The sequence below is a fragment of the Rhea pennata genome, chromosome 9 (assembly GCF_028389875.1).
Source record: "Rhea pennata isolate bPtePen1 chromosome 9, bPtePen1.pri, whole genome shotgun sequence".
In the NCBI taxonomy this organism is placed as follows: Eukaryota; Metazoa; Chordata; class Aves; order Rheiformes; family Rheidae; genus Rhea; species Rhea pennata.
The window spans coordinates 9,290,301-9,317,728 of record NC_084671.1 but is presented as its reverse complement, the minus strand read 5'-3'; positions in this window follow the sequence as shown (position 1 = coordinate 9,317,728).

Below are 27,428 nucleotides of genomic sequence, written 5' to 3'. Positions count from 1 at the left end.
GGCCCAGTATAATGAAGTTTAGATTAACGTATGATCATGATTTTTCTAAAGGATTGGAAAAAAAATATTATAACTCTGCCAAATCAAACAGGTTGCACTAAGTAGAACAATCACTTTAGCACAACATTCACATAAAGGGAAAATGCATTTTCTTTTTACATTATTTTGTTTGACCTTAATTTTGACAAATAGTAGGATTTCGAGAGGTTATAATTCTTACCTGCCCAACCAGAGATAACTTTAAAAATCAGCTTTCTTTAAGATTTGAAACTCAAATATCATGATTTTATATTTGATATCAAATTTGATGCCCACAAAGTAAACATTTCAAATCCTCTTGAAAATTTTGGCCAATTTTTACATTTTGATGAGAGCAGAGAAAAGAAGAAAAAATTGGCTGATGGGAGCTGGGAAACTGTAATTTGAAAACTGCAATATGTTGCCTGAGCCAATGGCAAGGTTGCTAGAATTTTTATTTCCAGTATAATGTTGGCCATTTGCCAAAAATGGCTACTCAGCACAGCTCTCATGAAGGCATAGGAAAGAGAAGAGCACAGTGTACAAAGAGAAACAGGCAAGGCTAGATTCTCAGCAAATTTAAGTTATCGCAGTACCTTTGACTTTATTATGAAACAAAAGCATCACTATGATTTACATCCACCAAATTTCTGGTTCATAATGTCTTCTCTTTGCACATCTTCATTAGCATCATACTAACCTTAAGTTCAGAGTGAGTTTTGAAACAGATTTTATGGTAATTGCGGCCCACACTGTCCCTGAAATAGTCAAATATGATTTCCATTATTAAAATGTTTATGGAAAGGGTTGGCAAAGTCATCAGATTTGTTATATAAATAGCTATCATTTCAAATGAAATGGGCAAAAAAAATCTAGTTGATTTTAATACTTTTCAGCCTAGCTTTTTTTCTACATCCAATAAATGCTAACATTGTGTCTCCTAATTATAAAGCACATTACCATACAAAAAGGATTATTTTTAAATTTAAAAATGCCAGTCACAATTTAAAATTACTTTTCTCAAATATGGCTCCTCAGAGAAGCTAAAGAGAGAAGAGAAAGTAAGGGGGGGTGGAATGAGAGGGGGAGAGAGAGAAGATGCAATATTGAATTGTAACAAGACACTTTTATTTTTTTGCTGAAGTGGGATTTCACTCCCTCTAGTTTATAATCGTTACAGAAATTTAAACCTCAAACCATTTCAGTCCAAGCTTATACTAAGCTTGTTAGTGGTTTCTGATGCTGCATATGATAGTGCTAAAGCATTACCATAAATCAGCAGAATTAACTATGATCTTCAGAAGCATGCCTGAAAGTGGGTGACAGAAGTCTGCAATTTGGTGCTCTGAATATTATGATAACATTCTATATTAAATGTTTATAATCTACTTAGAGCTGAGCTTCAAGTATATTTTATATTTGTGCTTTACCCAATATTAGAAATCATGGGCTATTATGGCCCTCCATGGTTATGTTGTTTGTAACGTCCAAAATTAAAGAAAATACAAAAACACAAGGTGAGCAAGAGTTTGTTTTCTTACCAATGCTATGTTATTAATATTAAGAAGTTAAAGTTCACCTACTGTGGTTTTAAAATTTAGATGTACTTTGGAATAAATATACTTTACTCCTTTCCATTCATATATAAAATAATCTACAGCACTGACCGGATTTTAGAAACTCCAGCCTAATACAATTTACAAACTCTCTGCTGGTGTTGGAGATACAGAGTCAATTTTCCTTCCAGTCTTCATAAAAGTAACATATCTAAATTATTCATCTAAGAGTAAATAATGATGATGATTTGCAGAGAATAAAATCACAAACTCAACAGTTTTGATAGCCAGTACAAAAATCAAGGTTGTCATATTACATACATAAATGTTCTGATCCTAAGCAAGCATGATCCAAAATTTAAAAAATAACATTGCCTGTATTAGGTAGGGGATCCTATTTCTTCCCTGTTCCAATTGCTATCCTCCCAACCTGAAAAAAAAAATAATGGAGTAGCTTGTATTTTCCTATGTATATAGGCATATAACTGTCTGCAGGATAGCAGAAGTAGATGCTCTTTTATCAGAATGACTACTGCTGAATACAATAGTCCCGGTGCATAAACCATCTTGAGAGACAACAAATTATCCTTCACTGATATAAATCAATATATCTTTAAGTATTCTAGCAAAAGTAGGTTGAATTTGCACCAGCTGATCACCTATAGTCACAACTTTTCACGTAATATGAAAATAATGCTATTTTTATTGTGGAAAGCTATGTTTAAGAGCAGCTTGCTTCAGATTTGAAGCACCAGTAACATAGCTGAAATATTAACTAAGCAGGTGAACCAATGTCACCTAAGGATGCCTGACAAATTTTATTGTGTAACAGGATGAGTTAATCCCAATTTCATAAAAGTGTTATAATTAACAGACAAAAAAAAGAGCAGCTAACAAGCCCTTTCCTATTTCTTAGCAAAGGCTCCAAATTGTCTACCATCTACGCAGACAAATGGGCAGCAGAACCAAAACGCAACCTCCACAGCATGCGAGTCCCACGCTCTCGTGTACGCCCGGATTATCAGCACCCTGCCAAGCACACTCTGACCGGCAGCTCTTGGGCAGCTGCACAGACCAAAGGTGACACAAGGACTATGCAATGCTTGGGGCTGCTCCAGAGGTTTCTCCTTCAGAGCAGCACAGACACTGCAACCATAATTCTCAGTGACTCAGTTTCCCTGTAACTGAGCATATTCACTTAACTTACTTCTGTTCAGTGTGCATAGAGATTTTTATGATCTCAGACATGACCTTACATTACTGCTGAAAACATAGAAAGAATTCCAAACACCAAGCAATATTCATATTTGTTGAAATATAGAAAAACAGGAAATAAAAGCAAATATGTCAGAAAATTAAAAAGTAATATTCAATATTTCACATTGATAATTGCAGGAAAGGAAATGATCTTTTGCGAAGACTGCTTCGTAAATTCTAACAAGGCCCCAAGACCTATTGATCTGCTACATAAGTGCCGGTCATGCAAGTTAGAGCTGCCTAGAGACAGCAAAGCAAGCTTGTCCGTCTGTTTCACTTCCCCCCCTTTTTTTTCCCCACACACGAACATCCCACACTTGCCTCTAATGGCTGTGAAATTTTGTTTCAGCTTTTCTGTTACTTGTGCATTTAAGTTCCCCATTCAGTTTCAACTCTGTAATCAAAATATCTAAAGCAGAATAAATCTGTATATCCAGCTGGTACACAAATCTCCGAGGTGCATGGACTATACCTGAAAATAAGGACAAACTGACATAGCAACAGGTACGGGTGAAATTTTCACACAAACATATCAGGAAGTGAAAAAGCAGTGTGCCTAGTCCATCTCCCACAAGAGTGGGGTTTGTAAACACTGTATTTCATATTTTAATTTACTCTGCATGCTCTGTTCCTCTTCCAGCCAAGACTTTTCTTCCCCACTGGAAACCACGCACAGATGCCTATGGGTTCTGCCAAACTGAGCTGACTTTTCTCTTTTTAGATCCAAGCACAGTTAAACTGTGTTGATTCATCCATGGTTCAGAACTTTTATGACTTTTGAGGTGGCAGCACTGTCACAGTTTGAGATGAACCAAACCAACTGGAAGACCACTACACACTCTAAAATATAGCCAGTAAAAGAGAAAGAAAATACAACCTGTTCTTTTATTACTTTTGTTCCCATCCTAGCCTACTTCGAAGGTTCAGTTACATCTTTTTTTCTGTTCAGAATACACTGAAGTCTAGATGAACACTCTAGCAAGCTAGTTGGCTGTAAGTTTTATTAGAGCTTTCAAGTTTCTTTAAGCTGTAGCATTTTCCAAAGTGAAGGATGAGAGCAGGGATTTACCCTCACAACATCCACTGAAATATATTTTTATGCTAGTATGAAGACTATGAATTTGCATTTTGTGATGTTCCTGAAATTAGAAGCCCCATGAACTAACCATTTTATGATATTTATGCTTTGCTTCATAATGCATTTTCCACAGATGAATCAAAGGGCCAAATGCAATTGCCGTTGTGAGATAATAAAGCATGAAGTGGTGTGTTTGGAATTAAATTTACATAAGACGAAGGATGGTGGGAAAGTTTATGATGATAGTAGCAATCAGTGAGCATACCACGGTTCTGGCTTCTCAGAAACTGCTGAACAAAATACCGCATCATCAGCATGAATAATTAAAGCAGTATCTGGGAATTCAATTAATTTAAAAGGCGAGAAGAAAAGTTTTCTTGTATTTTCCTGGGGTTTATGATCAGAGTGATGCCCAGGATCCATAACAGAGTTATTTTCCCCAACAGCCTCATAATATTGTGCAGCTTGCTGCTTCTGCATCTGCTTCTCTCACTGAGATGTGTTTTATACTGAGTAGAAGGTTTCTTCCAGCAAGGCAGAATCCCACATAGTGCTCCTGGATTCGGGTAAGTCTACAGATTCAGCTTTTCATGTTTCACCTCTCTCCCCCACTGGTGAAGCAGCCTCACATCCCTGACCTTTCCCTGCTGCTCCAGGAAGTCACTGGAAGGGAGCAGCCCTCACCCTAAAGAAGGAAGAAACTGCGAGTGTGTCACAGGGCTGCACCGGGACTTCTGCCCCTCCAAACGCCCGGCCCTTTGAGAGCCCACAGAACGGCACAGCACACAGCAGGAATTAGTGCCGTTCACGTACGCAAAGCACCTCACAGATATTAATAAATCAATATCCCTCTCACCCTTGTATCATAGGGTCCATCTCATCCTGCTAGCAGCTGGAGAAAACTGAGGCATGAAGAAGTGAAAATGAAATGTTTCAAAAACAGCTTTTGATTTCCGGAATACAACATGAGATGACTGGTTTCAAAGACTCTGCATGTCTGCAGTTTTAAGCAGAAGTTGTTTTCAGGGCATGTGAATACTCAGGCTCTTTAAAGGCTTCTCTATCTGGGCACAGAAAATCAGACATCACTTTATAAAAAAGGTCCAGATACCTTGCTTGGAGTCTGATGACTCCTTTGTGGCCAAGGCAAGATTGGAATTCTGAACTCTTAAATGTGTTCAGCCACAAAACTTACTTAAAATAGTCACTTTCATCTTACCTAGAAATAATACTTTTCAGTTCTATTCCTGATCACAATATAGTCACATAACAAAAACTGAAAACAGTTTAATGGTGATGCTAGCCATCAGTGGAGGTCAGACCTGACAGTCATTGATTTTTATCTAGTGCATCTACTCCTAAACTGCAGTGTTGCAGATTCTGTAATGTACATTTCTGAATCCAGTAACAAGAGGAGACATCTTGGCAAGCAGTGGCTTCGTCAGCCAATAACAAATTTAAAAGAGTAGGACCAGCAACACTTAACTTTGCAGCAGGACCAAGATGTCATTTGTGGGGTTAGCTCCCAAAGCAGATAGAACCATAAATACCATTGTAAAATATTCCCACAAAGAGAAGTCACCACTATGCAGTGGCCAGTGCAAGGTCAACTCTGTCCCAGAATTTATCAACCTGAAGGGAGTAGCTGGTGACAGTTGTAGAAATCATGAAAAAAATTCAGAAGAAGAAATTCTGAAAAGTTTGAGATAGTACTGGTTAGAACATGCTCAGTTTTGTTTAAGCAAGCAGCACTAAGTTTCTCTAGAAGAGAAGAGCAGGAAAGCAAATGCAAGTACTTGAGACAGTAAGATAACCTTTCTCCCCTCCCTTGAAGGAACTAAACCATGCTGAATCGGGAGAGCATGCAAAGACAGATGAGAAAAGGGGAAGGAGAGAAATTCATACTTCCAAGAAGTCTGAAAATACCACTGTATTCACATCACATATGTGCTCAGTTGTGAGAGGGTTTGTTGCCTGAATGTTATCAACTATTACTTAGTGAGTATTCTCACTGGATGGATGACACCATGAAAGTTGATCAAGACACAACTGATGAAACCTGTAATTATTTAAACAAGAAAGGGAATGGTTTCCTTTGGCTCGTGACAAGGGTTTTTACCATGTCCTGGTTATACAACCTTTAAGACAATGAGAAATCCTCACATTTTATTCAGTGAGGTCTCACTCAGTTTCAGAAAACTCTGAAGTTGGGAAATATCTTCAAATGTGTGTTTCTTAAAGAGATTAGAAAGCAGAACTCTAGTTAGCTTTTGTCTGTCTGTTTTGCTGAGGGTGTTATACTAAGAGCATGCAGGAGATGAATGATCAACACTGAAAACCTTGACGCTTCTTTAAAAGCCTTATTTTAATTTTTTAAAAAATATGACAGCAAGAATTAGTACTGGCTCTTCTATTTCAATAATGGTAGTCATGTTGAAATGACAACAAACATCATTACATTTACAAGCACATTTATGTAGACAAAAATTGTCATTCCTTATTTTGGTGGAACATTTTATAATTTGCCCTATAAACAAATAAAATCAGTTTAAGCTGTTTTTAGCCTTCAGCAGTATGTCAATACAAGCAACTCAGAGCTAGTCTTACTGGTACTTATTGGAAAGTATCTCTTTCCATTTCAAAATGCTTAAGATTAAAAATACAGTATTTATTTTTCAGTTTGTAAGAATACAGTGAAAATACTTAATTTGACTGCTGGCTGTGAATAGAAAGCAGAAGATAAAATACCATAAATGTTGCAAACTTAAATGAAAATGGATGAAAAATAAAGACATATCTGTTTTCCTATTTGACTTTAATGTTTTAAGTAGGAAATAAAATATGACAAAAATAAGATACAAACTTAGAAAAAAGTACACCCTTTTTCGTCCATTTGCAACAAAAAAAAAATTCCAATTTGTTTTCATCCTATGGAAATACACTTTCTCTGTTCTCAATTCCCTCCTTTGTTTACACTTGATCATGGTTAAAATCAACTTAGATATTTTTAGTATCCTACAAAAGATTTACGGTTATGGCTGGAGCACTCAGTATAAATATCTGGTAAGCATCAGTGTAAATACGAATGTTGTACAGGAAAAAGTGTTTCCTAGCACTGAAGGAACTGAACTAACTTTTCGGTTTGAATGTACAGTTAGATAACGCTAGAAGACACAGGAAGTATCTGGGCAGATTATGGAATAGCAGGACAGATCTCCATACTGACTACGCAGGTCTTCAATAACTAAAATTGGATTTTTTTAAAAAAGGAAAAAAGAAGATGGAAATCAGCTGATTAAGACATAGAATAGCATTATTAGTACAAGAACAAACTTGTTGTTACATTCGTTTTGCCATGAAAATTTTCTATAGTTAAGGAAAAAGGTCTTGGAACAGCTTTCCAGTAGAGAAAGTGGGGGAAAAGAACCTAACTGGCTTTAATACGGAATCTGAGGCGTTTATGTTCAGAATTATATGACACATCTGTGACTGCAGGAAACAGATTTAGTGATCTATAAAGGTCCAGAAAGTTTTGTCCTCCTAGGCTTCTATGCCTGGCTATTGGCATTGTATAAAACAGCACTGGTCAAATCATTTGATATACAGAAGTACAAGACAACAGAGAATGGAAAAGAGCTGATCTGGAATGAGAACTTTTTTCCTTATCTCATAGTTGAAATTTCTCCTGTAAGCAAAGGTCAGATCACAGCAGATTTGGTGGCAAAATATCTATGTACCTCCATACTAAAGTTTCAGATTTTGGTATTTCTTCAGTCATTTCCTCTCTCTGTTTTATACATTCACTAACAGTGGCAAGTGATTGCAACGGGGAAGGAGTTTATGAAACAGCACATAGAGTTCTGCAACCTATCTGCTTGACTACTACCATGTGAGTTCTAATCATTAACATTTAATATATTAGCTAAGTCCACATAACAATAGAGACAAATCCTACTCCTGTTTATGCTGAGCAAAGCCTGAAAAAAAAATCTATCAACTCGAGCAAAACTGCTCTGTATTTGCCTCGGCATGGTGTGGACAGCAGCATTTTCAGCTGATGTTACATAGGGTTCTCTTTAATACCAAGTCTGTTTTTAATATTGGTTATACTGGGCCAAAATCTGCTTTTGAAGTAGAACATTATATACTTGGATTAACTTCACTGAATTAAATACAGTCATTTTATATTTATATCCATGCAGTTTACCTACTTCTTACAGCATTTGTAGGAAAGATAGCTCTGTGGAAGTGCTGAATATGGAGGACAATGTAAACTTTGCTATCAGAGTAAACCAAGAAAAAGGTCTTGTAATCCAAGTGTGACACACATGAGTGCTGATCTAAGAAACCGAACAAACAGCTGGAGAACAGCTGGAGCCAGCCACCTTACACGGGTCAGGGTTACAAAAGACTACTATCCCAGTCACATGGCTTGGGTCAGTATTATTGGTTCCAACAACACACTCGTATCTTCCCTCTCTTTTTGAAATTCAAATGTGAACAAAATATATTTGCAACTACAAAGACTCACTACAAGCTAATACAGCCCATTAAAGGGCTAGTTACTACTAACTCCTGGTGGCTGTTATTGCTTCTTGAATTAGAAAGTAAAATAGAATTGAAAGTTTCACTTTCCAACAAACTACATGGCTGTTCTTTCATCCTCATCATGAAATATTAGATAATATTATAAGAGCTATGCATTTATCATAATCTTTTATTCCTTCTCCTTGCCTTAGAGAAAAACTTTGTGTATTACATGCCATTTATTGTTAAGCAAGATGTAACAACGGAAGAAAGTCTTACGTCGGATGTACCTTTGGGTATGAGAATTAACAGAAACTAACCTGTAACACTGAATGTTATGAGTAAAGAAAATGAAAGCTTCATTTGATTAATTCAAAGTGATGTAGTACACTTGTTACTGTCTTAAAAGACATTTGAACAATATGTGCATAAATCACAAATATATTCGTGTTGATGAATAGTGAAAACAAAGCAAGTAGAGAAATATATGGTTTGCTCCTCTTTTCTCATACAGATTAGAATAATGTTTGCATTGCATTATTCAGTTGTTTTCTTCATAAAGATCTAGTCTCTGTCTAGGTGATACAGATGACATAAGACATATACAATAGATCTAGTATCAGTGGGTGAAACAACATGAGAAATAATTTAGATACGAGCTGTTTTAAATCTTGCAGAAGGGTGAGGGAAGTCTAAAACTAGAACACATTCTCATGATGAGAAAAAAATATATACAAAAGCTTGTTATAAATGAAAACAATTTACTTGTGCCAGTATCCTTAAGTGCCACAAACTCTTCTGCTTCTGCTGCTACATTCTCTAATGATATTACTGCATATAGCACATCTCATCTAATCTGTTAGTAAAATCCTAAAGTCACTTATGTCAGTCTCTAATGCAAGCCAAATGAGTCTTCCCAGTAATAAGAAGCTTCACAGAATTAGTTTTCGTTTTGCAGAAAATTGCCATTGGGGCTGGCACTTTTATCTAAAAATTTCACTCGTGCATAAGCAAAAAACTCATATATTATTTGGTTACATTCCATCAGTATGAGAAATAACATTGTGAGAATTCTATGCATGTTAATGATATATAGAAATCCACCTGCTTTCAGATAAAATGAGTTTAATTTTCTGTTGCCCACTGCCTGGTTGGCCTTTCATAAATTACTTATGCACAGCTATTATTAAAATAGAGGGAAAGCAAATTAGAAAGTCCTCATATCTCTCCACTGGATTTAACCAAGGCAGGGCTGTGACAGCTAGAGTCAGCGTTTTTGAAAAAATTCTGCTCTCTTGAAAAATTTTGCATCTCTATACAATTCTATGCCACTGTTGTAAACGTTCTGACCTGCCTTCTTACCAAATTAACCTAAATCCTTTCTATTTTTCAACATTAATGGAATCCTCTAGAGTCCTGCTGATATATATTAAAATATATTTATTGGTTAATTTGAATTCCAGCATTTTGTACCTCATTTCCCAGTACTTCTGTTATATCTGAACAGCTTGGAGCTTTAGCATTAGAAACTTACAAATTAAGATAAATACATCTGACAATTATCAGATCAAAACAACTTAACTTTCATTGGAATATATGATTGCAAATTTCTCTTCCTGATGAAAGAGAAAATGAGGACTGTCTGCTTGAAACAGTTAATTGGATTTGAAAGTACTGTACATTTCAGCAATCGGTGCAGCTTTTGGTTGGTCAATGACTACTTGACCTCCTGGTTTTCCAACAGACAATTGGCTTTCATTTCTTGAGGGTGTTTTAAGTCCATAGTTCATGGTGACTTTAAGTTTAATTTTCTGTTAATGATATTATTTTGCTCTTTTAAGATAAAACTTTCTTGTGATGTGCTGAGCAGCAGTGGCAATCCCATTACAGTGTGAGGAAGGACACCTTCACAAATTGCATTATTTTAATATTGTCTCTACTGGTATGTCACTTTCAAATGTCACTTTAATATTTTAGGTTTATAATTCATGTGTATCTAACCTGGCAACTATTCTGCTCCTTAAAAAATATATACATAATTATCAAAAAATCACAGCCACATTGTGGTCTTCCGCCTAGTCAAAGCTCCCTTTTCAGTAAGTGTGCCCTGATTGTAATCAGCTGCTAGTTTAACGCCTTCCACTTCAGTAGGCTGACTCCTGATTTATAGCGGTACAGGTTAGTTTGGGCCAAGGACATGCCCTACAGGTTTCAGACTCAATCTCTCCATTTTCAAGCCCATTAAATTTGCATCCATACCATATAATAGTGCATTAAGCCCATCCACACAGCAGGCAATTTTCTAATGCTAACAATTTTGTGCAGAGCTGACATCCACAGCGCTTTGCTAAGCCCACCCAATCAATGCTGGCTCTACTAAGAAGCAAGGGGATGCCTCTGCTGCTGTTTTGCAAAATCAGCTTTCCTAACCACTTGAAGCAATTATTTCTGAGGACTTTTTTGACTTAATTTACATAACATGCATATTTCTTTATTGTCTGCTGTAGGTATTATTATTTTATATTGCATTCTCAGAGATGACTACTGATACACAATGCTGGCAAGCTCTTAGGCTGCTCTTTGACATATGAGCTGTACAGATCTAATACCTACCTCCACCAAGAGGGGCAGTCCTGCTCTCCCCTCTACCTCCACTGCACCAGCTCCCACTGAGTCAGTTCACAGGTGTAAACCAGCAGAAAACTAAGCTTTTTTTTTTTTTTTGGGGGGGGGGGTAAGGCTGGTTTCCTGATAGTTTCGCTTCCTTAACTGCCTTAGGAGGGAACTGAATGAACGCCAGAGCTGGGTAGCAGGAACAGAGGGAGCATATGGCTGGGAAAAGGAAGGACAGCAGACAGCTCTGTTAGGCAGCAGGAAGCCATTACACTGTCTTAGGTGTAATGTGAAACCAGTTTTCCTGGTTCTCCTCAACAGATTTAAATTCCAGTGAAGAAAAAATGGTTTGTCATTGGGTATTTTAAGAATCTATCCTTGGAAAGAAGGCTTGGAACAGGTAGGAGACTGAAATATTTTCAGTAGGTGTAAAACTAGACATAGATTGCAAAGAAACTGTAGAGCTCTTAAGAACTGCTGGAACAAAAGATATAAATCTGGAGCTGAGTAAAGCAACAGACAGTTGGTAGAATAGTTTGTTTATGTAAATCTGGTTTCTAGATTTTAATTTCATGTGAACAAAAATGAGTAGGAGTCAAGTCATGGCTCTTTACATGGCTGGGAGGCACAGGTTGTAGTGCCCTGGCTTTGGCAGCTTTCCAGGCTTGACAAACCCACCCTCTGGTGCAGTATCCCCACGGGCCATCGATCAAGATCTTAGCTCAGATTTAAAACCGCTTTTATGCATGTCCACCAGAAGTACTAAGTCTGAGAAGAATGAGAGTGGATTCACCTTTGCAGGCAGATGAAAAAAAAGTGTGACTATATAACCTTAGCTGTAACTGCTACATCACTCGGCTAATCATGTAAGAAACACCAGAGTGCTTGGGATTAGTATGCTCATGAGCAACTTCTCACCTACAGAAATGTATGTGTTTATCATCCCTAAAGAAATTCAGAAATTTTTAATTCTGAAGAATGCTTTCTAAAGCTCAGTAGTTGCTAATGTGGACACTGGTTTTATCCAATAATTCCTCATCCTATGTATGCAGTTTCCATAAATTCAATAGGACTACTTAGGTGATAAGGCAGAGCTCTGTGGACCAGGCTGTAAGAGGATGAAAATCTGTACAGCTAGGCCAGAATTAAGGGAATCCTCCTGACTTACAAACTCTAAACTCTAAAAGGCAAAATGTAGAATTCAAGCTAGGAACTAAGAGTAACAACTTCCGGAGTGCAGTCCTCATTTTCTCACTAAAGAACCTTGTCCCAGTATCTACCCACCATTTCCCACAGTTCTGCTAGCTGTAGAAATGGGTTAGGGCAAACATATTTTGTGCAAGGTATACTACAAATCTTACAAAGTTATTACTTGGATAGAACAGGCAAAACAAATGCAAATTATCAAACATTTTTCCACTGGTTTCCTAGCAAAAAGTTTGGGTTTTTTTTAAACTGCTTGAAATGTTTATAAAATTGGTTTGTATGTACACATCCAAATAACATAGTATACTATAAAAATTTTACAAGTCTTAGAATGCCTCACATAAAATTTTAAAGCCTTTGCAATATGGAATATCCTAAAACTTCTTTCTCCACAGACTATAGAACATACACATTTTGTCTCATTTTTTGCAGTTCTGCTATCCAACCAAGACAACTACGGCTAACTAACACCAGTTTTTAACAATAACAAAAACATTTTAAAAGTCATTATTCATGCTCTCCAAAATCATCCATAGTTATAAATATTGCTAATAGCTATAAATATTATTTCCTTAAATTTGTCTCTGGTTTTCAGACTCTTAGACTGCACTTGTATCAGCACCTCTAGGCTTAAAGCTTTGTATCCATCTGCATTCCACAGTTCAATGAAAACTGAAAATCTCATAAATTCATACAAATCCAGGAATTTTCCTTAATGGAAAAATATGTTGCAAATTTTGTAAGAAAATCATATAAGAATTAGCAAGTAGAGTATAATATCGAGTTTCACGCAGAAAAATGCCAGGATGATATGGTTATATGCCTAAAAAATAATGCAACGCACTAAACATTACAAAACACAGTAAACTTACTCCCATCCAGAGTATCCGATTATTCCCTACAGTTTACTATTCCTCTTGACAATTCAGTACCTGCAATCAGACCATACATTTTGACAGAACTATTACTGCATGCAGTCAAGGCCTCAACAGTTAAATTTTATCTTAAAGTCTTAAATTGAACACACATAATGTAAAGGCATTAAACACAGTTGTAAAAGTCATCTGTGCTGAATTACTATAATTTATTGTTTATAGAATGGGAGCACATAGGAATCCTGATCAGGACTCTGCTATGATAGATGTTAGACAGAGAACAAAAGGTGATCCTTTCTGCCAAAAGTTTGTGATTTAAGTATAAGATATAGACATAAATGTGAGCATAAAGCAAAAAGGTACATGAGTAGCCTGTGAGAAATCCATGCACTGAAATACACTCTAAAACAGCAGCACATAATTTTGAACAGTGACTGATTACCTAAAAATCAATCTCTGTTTGCAAATTATTCTTGAACAAAACAATTAAAATATTCACCTTGTATAACTTACCTAGATGTAGCAAGGAATGAATAAAGGCCTGTCATGATTTTTAAAATGTTCTAAACATAAAGAACTCCAAAAACTATAACTTTTTTCTGTACCCTCTCAAATACAGAATGTCCTGTGCACTAGTAGAGGACATCTTACACTATTAGACTGTTGAAATGTTATAATTAAAGGTCTGTCAGAGTTTCCATTAAATCCCTGATTTTCAGGGTTTAATTAATAACAACAGTGAAAATTAATGTGAGTAGAATTACAGCCACTGTCACAGCCCTACTGCATATTAATTCCTGATTTTAAGTCTGTAAAACATGTGGGACTGATCCAACTTTCCCTCTTCAGGAAAAACTCCCATCAAAGGGGAAAACTGTTTGAAGACAAAATTCTTCATCATAGTCAGTGGGTATCTGTCTGAACATAGACAGTGCAACTGGTCTTGAAAACACCTATACATGTTTATACAGTAAGTTAAATGAACATTTCAGAAAGTCAAGTATTACTGACTTGCAAAGAGTTATTGAGAGAAATTCAAGCCATGAGAGTCAATGTATCGAGCACAGCTCAAACTTGTACGCTTTAAAACCCATGACTAATCATATTTCCTCAATCTTTCCATCAGCCAACTAAGTATAAGAGTATGCATTTATTTTTCCTCAGAATTCCTAGTTACTATCGATTTTCCCCAAGTAAAACCTATGGGATTAGTTCCATAATGGAAGATGTAGAATACAGGTAAATATTGCGAAATGTGCTTTTCCTGGAAGCCTGAGAGCAAATCAGATGTTGCATTACTGAAACAAAGGCAGGTGGCATCATGGATTTGGGTTCAAATAATTTGGAACACAGAACTTGCCATAAGACTATTGCCTGAAAATAGGTACTAGTCTCTCACCATATGACACAAGGAAATTCAATCTTTGGCATAAAACGATCAAATAAAACTATATCATTGTGGAAATCCAGAGGAGGACCTAGTGGAATACTACAGGATATTCCGTTCTCTTAGGGGCAGATAATATTACAGATGAAAATGTGTAAGCATGAAATTTTTCTCAACCCTGCTGTGAGAAACAGATTGAGAGATATCATGGATATGCAAAATATTACAATAAAAGTTGGAAAGAGTGTACTCAGAATTTGCTAAAAATGTTAAGAATACATCGTTTCATATAAAAGTATTTATTGTAAAATGTTCAGTTTTGTCCAGATTCCAAACTAATAGCTGCCATCATTTTCTTCTACATTGCAAATCTATACAATAAATTTATATCACACACATGAAAGCTTTATAGCAAAATAAATAAATAAATAAATAAAAATAAGAGTTCAAAACTATTTGCTGTTAGGACCTGCTAAGCTGGTCGAGTAAGTTCTCAAGCAAGTAAAAAACTTCATGTTATAAAGACGAGTGGTTACTTGTCTGCTTAGTGAAAGCTATGCTGTCTCAGGAAGCAGCATTACTAAAAACAAAGCCCACTCAATTAAAAATTCATATTACATCATAAGCAATAAGCTGAAAGCAAACAGCAGAGAACTTGATCTGTTTTAGTAAAGCTAGATATGTTGGCAGCACAACACAAAAAGGGTGATGGAAGGTACAAGACCAGAAGAACACTACTTCTACTGTGATCTTATATCAGTACTGTCTTGATATCTATATTTGGGGATCCACTGTGCTTGTTACTGTGCAATTCATCATAAGACAGTCTTTGATCTGGAGAGTTTTAAAGCTCAACAGATAATGCAGACAAAAGGTTGGAAAGAAAAGTATTATCGTAGTTTTATCAACCTAGAATTGAGGTTATGGCTCCACAGCAAACTAAACTGCAAATGGAACCGCAAGGCCCTGCTTCCTCCTCCCCACTCCACTGTGCTTGTCAGTCTCTCTGCTGAGCTGTTGCAGTGCACTATTCCAGTATAAATTTATCCTTTCAAAAATGAGTATAATTTTGCCAGACTAATCTACTGACACATCTCAGTGAGGAATTCAGAAGTACCTGAGGTAGCAGGGGACACAAATGTGACTGGGTGGAAGAGGATAGAGGGGAAGGACTACTGATTAGGCCTACAGTCAGGCCTACAGATTAACCGATTTATCCAAATTCACTCAGGAATTCTATGACGTGCATCATATCATTTTCTAGTTTCAATATAAGTAGCTACAAAGAGATCCAAAATAAATTTAGGATGGACACTAAAAAAGACTTTTTAACCACTAGAGCACCAAAGTTCTGCAACACTCATCCTACAGCAATAATAACAGCAAAAACCTAAGGAGATTTTAGATGAAGCTTTGCATTACATGAGATGATTGACAGAGATGATAAAGGATTGGGACTTGATAACACAGAAGTATCCTTTCAATTCCATGCATTCAAACAGCTCAACTAATTCAGAAGAGAAGCTGAAAAAACTTCCTTCAAGTACGCTACATTGGAGGAAGTTAAATCAAAGGAATGTTAATGCTAAAACCAAGAAAAAAAATATTACTCCAATTCTGGAACTCTTATGAGCAGAGAATAGTACTCTTTACAATTTACGCATGTCATTATAAACCAGTAGACAAAGAACAGTTAGGGTTTTGACAGAGACAAATCACCTGTCAAAACAAGGAAATCGATACTGTTAATCTAGAGCACCTGTCTTGCCTTGTACCCATAATCTTTCAATTTAATAAACAAAAAATAAAACAAAATCTTTGCAGAAGGACATAGTTTGCCCTAATCCATGTTACAATAAAATAAGGAATAGCCCAATAAAAACTGATAAAGCTAATAATTATTTGTATGTATCTATTGCTGAGCTATAAATTCTTCTTTAGATTTAAGCCCAGCACAACACCATTCCCTTTCTCTTCTCATTCTGTAATGCTTAAGTCACGTAACAAACATCCGGTGATCAAAGCAAAATCACGAACTGGATAATTTCTATTTGGACATTACTTTTTGGCTCCGCTTGTTCTTGCAGCTGGAACATTTCTTTACAACAGCTCTATGCTGTTTCGCGAGTAAAGCTGGCAAAATACCACAAATTTACAATAAACTTTGAAGGGGCTTAACATTAAAAAGTTCCACTTTCAAATCAGTACAGTTTGACTCAATAACACTGCCACCAAACATAAACAGCCATAATGGCAATTTTACAAAGCAAAATCATTCATACACATCAAAAAAGGAGAAGGTCCTCTTTGTATAAGAGTGCAAAATACATTTAGAGTAAGGCCATAGAAAAAGGCAACATTGCTTTTTGATGATTTGCTGAAAAGCTTACCACACTGTATTTGCTTGATAATGAATTTCAGTCATATTATCATGTACTTCAGACTTCATCAACAGGAGTGCTTCACTGCAAAGAAATATGATTTTAACACATTTAAACATAGGCGAAACAAGGAAAAACAGTACCTAGGATGTTACTTTCTTTTCTGCAAATAATAGTTCAAAAAAATTTAAGATTTTACTATAACTAAATCAATGCTTCAAATGCATATTGAATATGGAATAAGAATTCCTTTATTGGATTGAAGTACTTAACTTTCAAATTTTTATATTAATTGCAGCATTTTTTGTTTTGTCTTTATTTCATTTCCATACCGATAGAGAAAACATAGTATGCATTTATGGGAAGAATAATAACCAAAGGATGTGTAAGACTGTCTTTTTATGCAGGGCAAAAAATGCCTCATTATTTACTCTACAAATTCAAAAAAGGGAGGAAGAGACAAAAAATGAAGAATGCTCCTGAAGGAATGAACATGGATGGAGGCATGAAATATTGGCTAATTCTATGGTAGAAGTTTGCTTCCAACAGGAAAAATAAATGGGACCAGATTGTTAATTAAATTTCCACCACAAAGGGAAGAAAGCAAATTACAAATTTACGGTACGCTGCACTTGCAGCAATTTTTCTGAACTTTTTTGGACTACCATAATCTACAGCATTTTATTTACATCAGTAATAAATAAGATAAACAGCATCTTCTACTGCCTCTCAAGTGATTTTCTGATGTGCTCTCAAAACCAGACAAGCAATCCATACAAGCAGAAAAAGTCCTATGATCAATGGCATCCAGTGACTTCTCATGCTGCAAGGCCTTCTAAACATGACGTGCACAAGTTGCCTACATGCAGTTCAGAAGGCAGCGAACGTGGATGGGAGACGAAAAGCTCAGAAAGCACGTCACACCCATGCTCGCTCCAAATATATTTTTTAAGAGCCATATACAGTAACCACAACTGGTGAGCGGGTACAGGCAGTCTTCTCCTGGCTTTTCAAATGTGTGAAGGCAGAAGTGCAAATCAGAAAGGATTTACCAGGTGAGAGGTTACCTGAGTCTCAGGTTACAGAGACTGTAGCACACAAGAGGGGATAGCTAGGTTTTGTGGCTTAAATTCCCACATGATATAACACGGTAATAGAGCTCCACAGGTCTCAGTCCCTCTCCTCTCACGTGTAGCCTGGGGCTGCTTCCACTCATGCAGCCGCTCTTCTCAAGTCTATGGCTCTGCTTTGGAATTAGCAGAACAGCATGTGGCAGCAGAGAACAGCTGTCTTCTACTACAGGTCTCAGAGAACGTGCCGGGAATTTTTACAAGAAAACTATTTCTTGTACTTATTGCAATATCTACATTTTCCAGACTGTTACCAAACTAAATGTTAAAGTTACTTAGATGCATGAGACCCCCATACACCATGGTCCTGGATGTTGGCTCAAGTTAAGGCCTTTACAACATTACAGCCATTCATAGAGTGCCATCTTCCCTAAGAAAGTCAGAAGTACGCTCTGGTTCAGCGCGGCACGTGCCACGAACCTCAGCCATAGGGAAAATGGAAATAGGAGCTTATCACAAGCCTAGAGAAGCAGCAAGTGGAAAGTTGTCTAAGGACTGTGAAAGTGTTCTCACAGCATCCATTTAACAGTGAAGTAACTCCAGGAAGTTCAGTGAAATTATTCTTACTTTATACAGAGGTCAGAAAAATGAAGCTACTCAAACCGTAAAAAACTACCTCGCACATCTTACCATGCAAAATTAAATAATAATAATAAAAAAAATCATGGAAATAGCCCAAAGAACTTTCTCTGCATGGGGCTGTAAGTCATTTAAGTCATTCAGTGAGATGGGATAATGGCCATTACTTTTCACTTGGCCAGTTCATATTGTGACACCAGGAGAAAGACAGTCTATCAAGTTTTTGTCTGCAATGTCTATTTTTTCATTACACTGCTCTTGCCCTCCTTCCACTGTGTCAGGAGTGCATTAGGTGTTGGAAGGGCAGTGAGACCAGTGGGTAGAGAGGCTGGAGAAGGGGGAATGAATTATAGGCAGCCTGTGGAATCTATCCGAAAGACTGTGCTGTTTTCCTTTATGGATGATATGTATCTATGTCCCCATGTTGTACTACATAGAAGGGATCAGAAATAGGATTTCTAATATTTCATCTGACATGTCAGAAGACATCATTTCATGAAACTCTGTTGCAACTTAAATTCTCATATTCCACTTTTTAAAAGGATTGTATATATTTTAATCTGTGCTCCTAGGCTCAGAACCTTATGCATATGACTGATAGTGCAATAAAACACACTTCAAAGACCTTAACTCATAGGTAATCTTTTATATCTGTAGGTGTACCTTACTCATCCCCCAGTGACATAAACGACTTCACAAAATGGGAATAAATGTTACATTAGGTTCAAAGCTAGGTGTATCACAATTTGTAATAGTTTGGAAGTTCTTTTGTAAATTGAACAACAGTGTTTTTTAACCAAGAAAAGGCTGAGAAAATAAAAATATCTCAACTTAACTTAAATGCAAAGGTATCAGGGTCACTGCCTATAAATTGTGAATAATGTTGCCCCATGTAAATCTTAAAAATAAGCAAATACTCCTACTACTAATATAACTTTACAGTACTTACAAGATAAATCTTTTTAAGGAAAGTTGTGGAATCCTATCAAACGGGACTATGCTATGTCCAATACAGTATTTTTCTATGCATGTAGCAGTAACACGGCAGCAAATGTGAGCTTTGGAGATACCAAGTTAACTATTGCACAAGGTGAAGATAGGTATCACTTCATACCAAAAACTAAGCACAATTAGAGGTCTTAGGACTGTCTGACCTCCCTACTTAAAACACGTTATTAAACTCTTGATAGTCTTGCTGTATTTCTAATGGAAACCGGATCATTTATTATGCCTCTGCAAGAACACACATTGAGCATTCTAATTACAACATAAAAATATAAGATTGGCTAATAGTTGGCTGTTCAGGCAGTGAAATTTCAGAAATATTACCATGTAGAAAGAAACCTTGGATCCTACCCTTGTCACAGACCACAGTTACTTTTGCCAGGTTATGCACATTTCTAACACTTTGTGAGCAAATTTTTCCACACTGAATTCATGCAGTCCACATCAGCCACAATTTAGCACATCTGAAACAACTGAGCTATGCTATGTGCTTTATACCAGCTAAGGATCAGGTTCACTGTTCTTAAAAAGTTTGTGCAGCAGGAATAACAAATTGCCTTGTGAAGGCAAACAGTATAATTCAGTGGGTAATGTAGACCAACAGAGGTCCTTCTTCTGCAGCTCTGAATAATGATAAAAATATTAAGTAGGAAGGTCTGCCTCCTATATACTAAAGGAAATAAACACCCCCCCCCCCCTTTTCCTCCCAGAAGGCTAAATGCATTTGATTTATGACAGTACTTTCGTATGGGCATATACCAACCTTGCACAACAGAACAAGCACTTTGAAGAGAAGCCCAGTCTGGGCACTGCAGTCACATACCTGCATATACATTAGAATGCTGCTGTTAGAAACATAAACTTCATCTCGTTATGTTGAACTGTGTATAACTTCTACTTTTACTAACCTATAAATAGATGTTGTTCACAGTGAACAGACCACGCACATGTTTATATGACTTATGACAAAAGACCTTGGTTCTCTGGAGGACATTCCTGTCACTTTTTCTTCTGCTGCTCCCCAAGCAAAAGCTATTGCCTTGACAACAACGGGGCATTCTCTGCTTCCATGGATGCTGGTAGGAAGAAGGCCAATTTTCTTCCACAAAACGACAGAACTGCTAATAAATAAGCAATTAACAACTGTTTTGATTCCTTCAATACTTCCAAAATCAAGAAGAAAATGAAGAATCCTATTAAAGACACAGGATTTGATAAGCCAGATGCAGAAGGATTTATGCACAGAGGATTCACAGACACAAGTGTGAGCAGAAGAAGCTGCTGTCACTCAAGAATTCAGTAGCACTGGGAATGGCTATGGCTAAAGCTGGGGCCTGATTCTTTGCTCACATCAGTTTCCTAGAACTGTAATGCCACTAGACCTCCATGGCATTGCCCTTGCTTTACAATTCCACTGTTTATAAGGAAATGTTGAAAAGCAATATAGAAAGGATCCATTTGTAATTACAACTACTTTTGCATATAACTTTTGATATCTAAAGAGTTTCTAACTTTCTCTATCTTGAATTTTGTGCCCTAATTTTTCTTTTCTGAGTGGAACTCTTCTTCCAGAAAATGTATTTCAGAAGTCAAAACGAGGACACAGGAAAAATTGATGATCAGGAAAAAGATCACAGTATCTGCATTTCACTAGAAAGAACAGTAAACACAGACACTAATTATACATAACACAGAGAAAGCTATGAGCGTGCTATGCTGCCTTGAAGTTTCAGAGTCTTTTCCATATCCTGTAACTGAGTCAGGGACCATTCAGGCCTATATATATATGTATACAGCTGCTTGGTCCTTCTGTACCAAAGGTCTCACCACATCCTTGAGGAAAATCACATTCACTGAAAGCCAAAGCTTCAACAGAGAAACCTAGATATACTGTCCTAATCTTCAAATTCTTTATTAACGTAATCACATAACACGGCTTTGGGCATCTCTCTCCTGAGTTAGTCAAGCTTGCACCTCCTCTAAGGGTTATTTAAAGTAGAAGCAAATATCTGATCACAACTGGTTGTATGTCCTTTAACTACAGCAAATTATTTTGGAATGTATTCATTAGTAATTAGAAGCGGGATGTTCAGAGTCAATAGAAGCTAAAAGTACACATTAGAAACCAGCCACAATTTCATGACGCCAATAGAATCTGTTATAAAAAGCAATGCACTCTGTATTCTGAGGAGATTACATTATCTAAATAGACACGTGTGCAAAAAGCACATGACTGATCCCTGCAGCTCTAACACATTTTATTTGCTTATTGTATTTTATTAAAGAAAAAGAGACACACAGCCTATCACAGCAACAATTCTGATGGCAGTGTAAATTTAACATGCAGGCATCTATGGCAAGGCTTCATGATACACCAGCCTGCTAGTCAAAATAACAGCATTTCTATTTTAAGTTAAATGGAGGGAGATTAGGGGAAGAATACTCCCTCTCCTATCGACCACTGAACCCATAGCATTGTTTATTACATAAAAGGTAATTGCTTAGAGAAGATTCCCTCTGTTTTTGCTACAGAAAATGGCTTGGTTTGCTATTAACCCTTCTCCCATTACCATGTAGCCACATATCTTCCACTGCTCACAGAAGTGTACAGAGCCTTCTGCATGATTGAGGGCAGGAACTTTGTAATGCACTAGCTCTATCTATCATATTTTTGGCCTACAGCAGTAAATTTTGTATGCTTTTACTCACTACTCCCTGGAAATATGGTAAAGATATGGCTTTTTATACAAAGATAAAGTACACAGAAATGATACCCAGAGAAAATATGGTAATAGAAAAGAACAGGCTCAAACAACAATGAATGGCTCACAGTCAAATCCAAAAGCATTAGAAGATTTCAGGCTGAGTTGGTAGAAGTACAAATCCGTCTTGGATCAAATTATTCACCCATTTAGTCTGGAACCTCGCCTGGCCTCGCAATTAGTTCAACTGTGCAACGCTACTTAGGGGTACATTCACAATCCCTACATATTCTCTACAGCACAAATAGACTTTAGAATGGAAGAACTGGATATAGGATACCCCAGATAAACAGTATAGCAATTACTCTCCTATAGGGCTTTACACTTGTTTTTGAAAATAAAATACAAGCAAAAAATTTTCATCTCCTGCTTTGTATTCTGTGCAATTTGAGGCATATTTCTTAACCTCTTTGTGCCTCTGTTTCCTCATCTATGAATCAAGGATCATATTACAGCCTTCATGGGGCTCTCTGCCTATTTTAGTATCTGAGAGGGTTATGAATTTTCTTGTTATATTTAACATACATATATAATGGAGTTTGAGAATTTTAGGCTCTCTCACGGGACAATGCTCTCTCTCTATGCCATCCTAAAGTGGAGAAACTGTTCTGCCAAGCAAAAGGTTGCTTTAGCAGAACTCACTGAGGCTAAACAATATCCATGAACACCAAAAAGCAGACCTGATCTTTCACACCTCCTTGAGGAACTCACCTGAGCAGACTGAGAGTGGAAATGCATGTCACTGGATAGGTCTGATCTGCAGAAAGAGGTTTTTTGATTCTATTAAAGAAATAAAGAGAAAGCAATTACTATTTTTACAATTATGATTTGAAATGCTGGATTTAGAAAAAGTAAAAGTATATTATACTCCCTTTTTCCCTTACCAGTTGATTCACCATTGCACATCATTTTTACAACAATTTACAGTGAAATACTGTAATTAGTCTAATTCTGTAAGCAACTTTGTACTTATGTAAGTAGAGCTGCTTTATGCTAAGCAGTAAGTCTCAGTCTCTTCCCAAACACTGTTTGAAGTAATTTTGGTTATAATTAGCAATCCCTTAGAATATCATTATTCTATGACTTGTAATTTTTCAGCAAAGACTCCCTTCCTGTCAGAGAAGGTTTTAATCAGAAGTCATTTTGGCTAATAATATGTATGATCTTATCTCTCCTTGAGTTAATACATGATGTCTTTAAGAGAAAGGAACATGTTTTCTCCTACTGTTTTAGAAATGTATTATAACCTTGACCTACAAAAATAACTTCTAGAGGCAAAAGTGCAATTTGGTCTCCTAAAGTAAATCCTTAGCTTAGCTTCCAAATTCCTCAGAAGGCTGCTAATCATAGTGTCAAACAAAAGAGTGACTTTTAACAAGTTTTATGCTCGAGTCTGTAGGATGTGCTCATCTAAAGCAGATTGCTGTTTATTCCTTTGCATTTGCCTGCTGCCACGCAATGTAAGCAGGTCTGCAGTTACCTTTCAGTTGACTAGTGTCAATGATAATAACAATACATTTTTATTTTTAGAACACTCAGATCTAAAGGCAAGTTATCTCTGCACATGTATGCATGCACACACAAATGTAAGTAATATCTGAACATTTCCAAAGGGCAACAAGTCCTTTTGGAATAGTAATGAATAGAGAAATCATCTTGTGCCCTGCATGAGATAGGTGCATTTCAAGATTTTTCTGTATAGCTTCCATGAAAATTGGCCCCTAAGCAAAGGTGTGAGTCATTGATGAATACAGCTCTAAGGCTTCATGCTGTGCAGCAAGAGCTGTAAAAGGCATTAGAGGAACACAGGGGAGGAGGAGGAGAGAGAGAGGGGGTTAGAAGGTTATTAAATAAAACCTAGTAATGGTTTTACATGAACATTTTCTGAACAGTGTTTTGAAAACGTACATCCTAACCCACTGGGCACGGATCAGACTGCTGGCTGCAGTGCCCTCTATTGGCTAATGCTCAAAGGGGTTGCACAGACACTTCACTGTCCAGCAAAATAAGCTTTTGTCTACATCTAAAAGGATTTGCTGTTACAGCTATCCTAGCAGATTCTGGTAATGAAAACTCAGATTGTACTTGTAAAATAAATTACCCTACGCCGGTATAGGCTTACAGTAATTTTTTCAGATGAAATAATTTACTCCAGCAAAAGGTGGTTTTCTCCTCTGTATTCACATCCACTACACAAAAGCCTGTGCCCACAGAACCGTATCAACAAAAATCACAGCCTTTACCAACACAGCTGTGCAAAAGTACAGAACAGGCCAAAGAGAATCTACTGGGGACTGTGATAGACAAAATGTGGAAGTGAGTTATGAATTTTATTTGCAATTCTAAATTTCCTCAAACTTCACAAGTATTTGATTTTGTTTTACATTTGTCTGTTACTTTAACAGACTAAAAATTAAACATAGTGCCAATTTATATCATTCACTTGTTTGCAACAGATCATCTGTAACTGACACACATCAGTGTTGAATTATGAGCAACCCATCTTCCTATGCAATGTTTTCTTCCCTATATTGGGAGATCCAGGTTTCAATAAAGACATCAGATTTTAGTCAAGACATAAACCATTATCAGATTCTTCATCCTTCATACTTCCTGCATAGTCCGTCTCTTATTCAGTTCAACTGTCCCGTTGATCTCTCGTCCCAGTTTTGCTTCTTTCATTGTTAACTTAATTTACCCATCTGAAAGAAAAGCTACAATATGCCCCATTACATCCCATCATCAACATTATGAAACACCCTAAGAATGCAGATGAAAAAAAGAACTGCACATAGATTTTATTATATCTATTGATTAAATGTATATTAACTTGCTACATTGGCTTAATTACAGATAATCCAATAACCCATTAAAAAAGTCTTTTTTCAGTAATAAAACTTGATAGTTTAGATCAACTTTGGCAAAAATATGCTTTTCTGCATTTTAGAGAGCAAAATTATTTTTTAGAAACCAAATCATAATTAAAATCTTCATTTTCCCACAGATCAACTAGTTAAAGAGCTTGGGCATAAACAAACAAAAAACAATCAAAAGCTTTTTTTAAAAAATAGGTGCAAGAGGAGCACAAGTCTTTATAAAGGTGAGGAACAGTGGTTTTGTATTTATATATTTTGAACAAATGAGCATAGTAGTCTACACAACTGAAAGTTCAACTATTACAATTCTCTTTTAAATAGGAGGAAAATACTTTGTCATGTTAGTGATATTCTGTCCAAAATAACTTTTGTTTCTCTAGTACAGCTTTAAAAATAACACCCATAAATTTTACTAGAAGATAACCTCTGCATCTTTGGGGTTTTTTTTCAGAATGGAAATGATATTCTCCCGTTTAACTGAGGAACTTGATAATTGTTGTTGTTTAAAAAAAATGAAATACACAGACATGCAGCACCATCTACTGGATTAGCATGTCTGTCAAACACCTATGCACTTATTTACAGAGTATATTACCACAGGCAGAAGGAAAAAGCCATACAAACAAAAGCATATCATGGAGATTTATTTGGTGTATGTCAGGCAAAAAGAATCAATGGGTATGGAATTTCCATGAAAAATTGTGAAACAACACTCTATTTACATAAGACTTTTTAAGGCACTGTAGATTTTTAAGGCACTGTGTAAACACTGCACTCACAAAACCTATGAATAGAACTCTTATGATTACAAAAATGACCATTCAGAAGTCAGGTAACTGCCTTAACAAACTGCATTAAGAAGATTTTAATTTGGTTTCTTGTTTGTACGCACTATGGTACATGATCATAACTCACCACTTTTCCTGGGATGACTGATCACGTTCACCTGATGGTAAAACAACTACTCAGTAACTTGCTTTCTTCTTATCAGACACTATGCGGTCTCACGTGCTATTTAAAACACAAGCTCTGCTTGGAAAACAAGAACCAGCATCTTTCCAAGGTCTTTATACTGCAATGTCACATTGCATTACAGATAAGAATTTAAAATCGCTACAGGGTGAGTAAAAGGAGGTTCTTATTTTGCATAGGGGAAGTGGTTACCAATACTATATGCCAGCACGCCACTGCAGTCTCCGGTGTACCTCTAGCAGCTTCTAGTGTCTTTGGAGTTCAACCTCATCATTCTGGCAGATCACCTAGCTACACTCCACTATATCTATATCTTGGCGCGCTACCTGCTAGCGGGTCAAAAAGCATAGTACTTAGCAGGCAGCCCTTTCACCAGATACCCTGCAAACAGCTGCAGCTTCTGCCTTGCTATCACACCAATGCATGACCTCTACAACCACCCATTTTCTGATTAGCCCCATTTCTGATACAGTACTGACAATTGCTGATCCTAACAATTTAGTCTGAAAAGCCAGCTGCCTGTCAGCAGTCTTTCAGAAGTCTCCTCTGCACAGACTACAGTGGAGAATACACATATCTTAAGGAGCCTGATTTTTGCACTTACAGAAATTTCCTTTTCTCTCCTTTATGGCCATAGGTCTCAGCTATCTTTTTATCTTACTGCAGAAGATCGCCATCTTTGCCTTGTCCAGACTGCTAACACAAGCCAAATCATTCAATATTCCTCTGCAAGGAATTAACCCTTGTCTGCAAATTATTCTCGACGTCAGACTGACATCATCACTGAGCAGCAGACTGTAAAAGTGTATGACAAGAAAGCCAGAGCTGAGAACTCTGGCCATCAGTACTACATATGCCTCAGAAGGCAAACGGTCAGGTTATAGGAGACTGCTTGTTGCCAAATACTGTCTGGAACTACTACATTTTCCTGCTCTTTATCATGACTGATAAGCTTGCTTCTTCAAAAATATTATTCAGCAAGACTTAAAACCATTCATAGCCTACTGTGCCATTTAAGACAACAAAGAAGGTAAAGACCTTCCTGTTGACCTCTGTATTCATTTTACAGTTAACTTGAGGCACTAGATTTGCTGCCATTCCTCCATTTCTAAGAAACTAGGTTGCCTCTTTGCACTGATGTTGTTCTTTTTGCTTTCAATGTTTTTAAGAATAAAGAGAGAGACATTTCACAGGGGGATGGATCGA